Here is a 4,510-nt window from a genome sequence, read left to right as displayed (position 1 = left end):
GAACAATTCTCTGTTAAAGAGGGACTTGGAGGAGAAGAAGAGGAAGAGAGAGGATCTTTCTAGGGCTTTTCTAGAGAGAGAGAAAGGTTGAAAATTATACTCTCAAATGCTCAAGGATGATACATATATAATTTGAGATAATTCCCAAATTGCCCTTTCTCAAAAATTCTAAAAAATAGGCAAAAATGCTCCTGACGCGATAGTGGCGTATCGCGCCATTGCTGTGCCAGGACAATTACGCCTAAAACCTGCACATCTTGTAGTGGCGTGTCGTGCCAGAGTACAAACTATTGAGGCATGTTTCTGGCGCAATAGTGGCGCATCGCGCCCTTACAGCGCCAAGGCCATTGTTCTTGGGTTCTGGAATTTAGGCTTGATAATCCCTGCACAACTTTTAGTGGCGCATCGCGCCAAGGACTAAACTACTGAGGTATGTTTCTGGCGCGATAGTGGCACGTCGCGCCCTTACAGCGCCAAGGCTATTGCCCCAACAGTTGCAACCCAGGCCCAAAAATGAAATTCCTGCCGTACTAGTTCGTCTTAGGATCGTCATATCTTTCGACTTTGAAATTCAAAATTTACATTCTTGGTGGCATTGGAAAGAAGAATCCACGACCTTTAATTTGATAGGTCATGGGCCACCCAGACTATCGTCTTTCCAAAGATAGGGTTGTTAGAAGTTGACCCCTTATACAAACTCATCTTAAGACTTATCCACGACGAATCTCTTGGATTTAATTTGGTCCTAGGGGCCCCTTGTGACCCCACATCACCTCCAACATCCTTAAATTTCTCGGGGACTCATCCTAGCTCATGCATATGCTCTTCAATACTCGAGTTCGACCCTATCCGTATATAAGAAGGGTCCGAATCTTAGGAAAAATTTTTGAGGGGTGTTACAGTAAATTTTATGTTAAAATTATGTGGAGATATTATCTCTGATGGTGATTTACTTGAGAAAATTCTTTCCACTTTTCACACTTCAAATGTGTTGCTGCAACAATAATATCGTAAACAAAAATTTAAAAAATATTCTGAATTAATTACATGCCTACTCCTGGCTGAACAGAATAATACATTACTGATGAAAAATCATGAAGCCCGTCTCACTGAGTCTGCTTCATTTGCTAAAGCGAATGTGTAATGACCTTGAAGGTTATTTTTTAAATTTTTGTAAAATAACCATTTTGCCCTTCCTTTTAGTTGCCCCGAGTCATTTTGATTGGTACTGAGTGTTGACTTTTAGAAAATCCTATGAAAAGTTAGGTATTTGAAAATTTTGCATTTTTATAATCTTTAAGTGTTCAAAAATAGTATTTGGGCTAACCGAAGCTACGAGTCTTAGAATGGAAATTCGTTTATTCCAGCAGCTATGGAATGTCAAAATTGGCCTAGATGAGTTTACGAAATCAGTTTTGGAGTTGTAATCAAAATTTGAGGTCTTGAGTTAAGAATTTGAGGAATTTTAGGACAAGATTTGACTTTGGTCAACTTTTGGAGTTCCAATACTTGGAATGAAATTCCGATGACTCTATTGGATTCGGAGGATGGTTTTTGGTATAGAAGAAGTGTTGGCTGAATTTTTAGAGGTCTCGAGCCCATTTTGATATTTTGAAGGCCTAAGTTGGTTTAGTTGTGACTTTTTGAGTTTCGAGTTAAGGAAACCTCGAATTCGAATTTTGATAGTTCCATCAGCTCCAGAATGGCCAAATTAGGCTAGTAGCATTGTTAGGCATAACTATCGAGTCAATCGATACAAGTTTGGGGTCATTCAACGCTTTTTGACTTTGAAAGTTAGCCTATGATTGACTTTGGTCAATATTCTTGAAAAATGCACTCGGATGAAAATTCTAACAGCGTGGTTAGTTCCAAAATGTCGATTTTGGTCTACAACGACCCTTCATTTGCTTTTCGAGGCTTTTGATCTAATCTCGAGACCCGTTGTGGAATGTGGCTTAAAATGGTACTTGGGTGTGGGATCCACTTTTTATTAAAATGACCTTATATGATAATTTTGAATGCGCCATTAAGTCCAAAATATCAAATTTAGTGGAGTAGCATATTTAGTTTATTTTTATTGAATTTCGAACGAATCTCGAGCACCCCATCGAAGATTTTGGACTTTTCCAAAATCAAATATTGCAGCAAAAATCTGGTGCAAAGGCAAGCCCATTTTTGGGTTTTTTACCCAACTTTAAAACCCATAACTTGAGTTCTAGAGCTACATTTTGGGTGATTCGAAACCTAGTGTGTTCAAAAAGTTTGTGGCTACGCATTGGAGTGCTTGGGGACTATTGGGTACTCTTCATTTGAGGTAAGATTCGTGTTATAACAATAGCCCTTTCTATTTTCGAAATTAATTTTTAAAGAATTTTAAGAATTTATTTCTTTGTCTATATAAACCCGATTTTGACGATTAAGGGTCTAAGTTCAAGCGAATTTTGTGGAGAATCGGTTGGAGAGCTTGGAATCTCGAGGGGAGTCTTTGTTTGAGGTAAAACTTTGAATTTAACAGCTAGTTGTTACGTTTCCGAAATAGAATTGTGTTGATCTTTGAGGGGCTGGTTCTTGCTCGTTTGACTCTAATTGCAGTGACTCTTTGGGCTAAATTATGGGGTTTTCTGCAAGGATTATCGTGGTGCTATTGATTTGGGTTGGGGGTTCATACTTTATGGTAATTTGCTGCTCCTAAAATGCTGTCTTTTTCCATTGTCTTAGCTAGAACACAGGTTTTGTTGCATGATCGTGTTGGGGCTGTTATTTTGTGTGAATTATGTTCCTGTTTGGAACACAAGCTACGGATAGTAATTAGAACCTATTTTTGGGGTCAATTTTGAAATTTCGATTACGAATCTCACAATTTCCGTTTTAGACCCTGAAATTGGTCCATCTCCAAAAATTATAAAATTGGTGTCTAAACGACCGTATCGACGTTGTGCTTCTATTTTTGACAGCATGACAGCGTTCTGAGACCGCTCGAAAGTAAAAAACTCTGGCACTGTAATTTGAAGTTCACGTGTTCAGCCTACAGGTAGGCTACGACTTTCCTTTCTTTAGATTGAGTTGGAATGTGTAAAAGCATGTTGAAATAGTTGGAATTTGGGTTGAGTAGTTTAATGGTATATCTTAGGTGTTAGAAATCATGTTTTAGACTTGTTATCGGATTTTTAGTTATTTGGAAGCATGTGTGTGTTACCATTATTTGTTAGTATTATAAAAAGAGTTGAATGAGAATGTTGCTGATATTGTGGAGTATGTTGGCCTTAGTATAGGTTGTAATCCTGCTTTAGTTTCTCCGGCGTCGCTCCGGCGAACTTAGATCCTTGTAAAATGGTGTAGCGGGCTAGTTCCTAGTAGTTGACTTTAGCTAAGCGATACCCTTGCTCTTAATAACACCCTCATCCATAACTCAGTATAACCGTGATTTTAAGATGCATCGGTAATACTATATTTCATGACTATTTGGCTTCGACTCCGACTTAAGTTTTGACGGTATATTAGTTGACACATTGTGGAGGAGATCCTCATTACTGTTATTGCCTAGTTGGGAAGAAAAATATTCGATACTATGGGATAAATTATCTGTGAGCTTTCGGGAACCCAGTCTCAGCCTCCATTCTAAATTATCCGGGAGCATCCAGGTACTCAGCTCCGGCCTCTACCGACTTCTTAGTATGAAAAGCATCCGAGTATCCAATCCTGGTCTCGATCATACCGATTTGTTACGGCAAGCATCTGGATACCCAGTCCCAGCCTCGACCGCACCAATGTATTATTGCGAGCATCTGGGTATCCAATCCCGGCCTTGGCCACGTTGGATATTTGGGCGAGCATCTGGGTCCCAGTCTCGACCCCTAAGACACCCCTAGTTCTTTAACTCTTGGAGATTTTGGATTTGGAAATGATACAGTTCTTTGGTTCCTAACCTCGCAGATTCTTTATTCCTAGCCATGGTAATTATGTACTCGACGAACTTATGGGGGTTCGTCGGAATTTTTATTTAACCTGCGCACGAGTGTCCCTACTGTGCTTATGGAGGACTAGTTGGGTAGAGTTAGCTGTAGTTTTCGTAGATAGTAATTTTTTCATTTTAAATGCTTATATTGATTCCTATTTAGGCTTATTCCTCTTTTTCATATTGTTTTCACCTTTTCTGTTCATTCGGCCTATAATGCCTACTTGGTACCTAATGTCTTGGTACTTATACTACACTCTACATCTACTTTCATGATGTAGGACCGAGAACTATCTACCACCGTGGATAGATCGAGCCTATTGCAGTTAGCTTCAGAGACTCGTGTCACGATCTAACCCCGTAGACCATGACTAGTGTTCGAATTGGACACTTGTATACACACCTATTATCTATAGTCAATCGACAATTAAACATGATATAAGATTTATACGGGCAGCACATCGTCTCAAACTGTCACTTATATATATACCAAAATTATCTATCTCGTGGGGAGTCTTAATTGTCAAATATACGATAACATAATACGTAAGCCGA

Source organism: Solanum dulcamara, chromosome 6, assembly GCF_947179165.1.
Source record: "Solanum dulcamara chromosome 6, daSolDulc1.2, whole genome shotgun sequence".
In the NCBI taxonomy this organism is placed as follows: domain Eukaryota; kingdom Viridiplantae; phylum Streptophyta; class Magnoliopsida; order Solanales; family Solanaceae; genus Solanum; species Solanum dulcamara.
Note: the sequence above shows the minus strand (reverse complement) of the source record.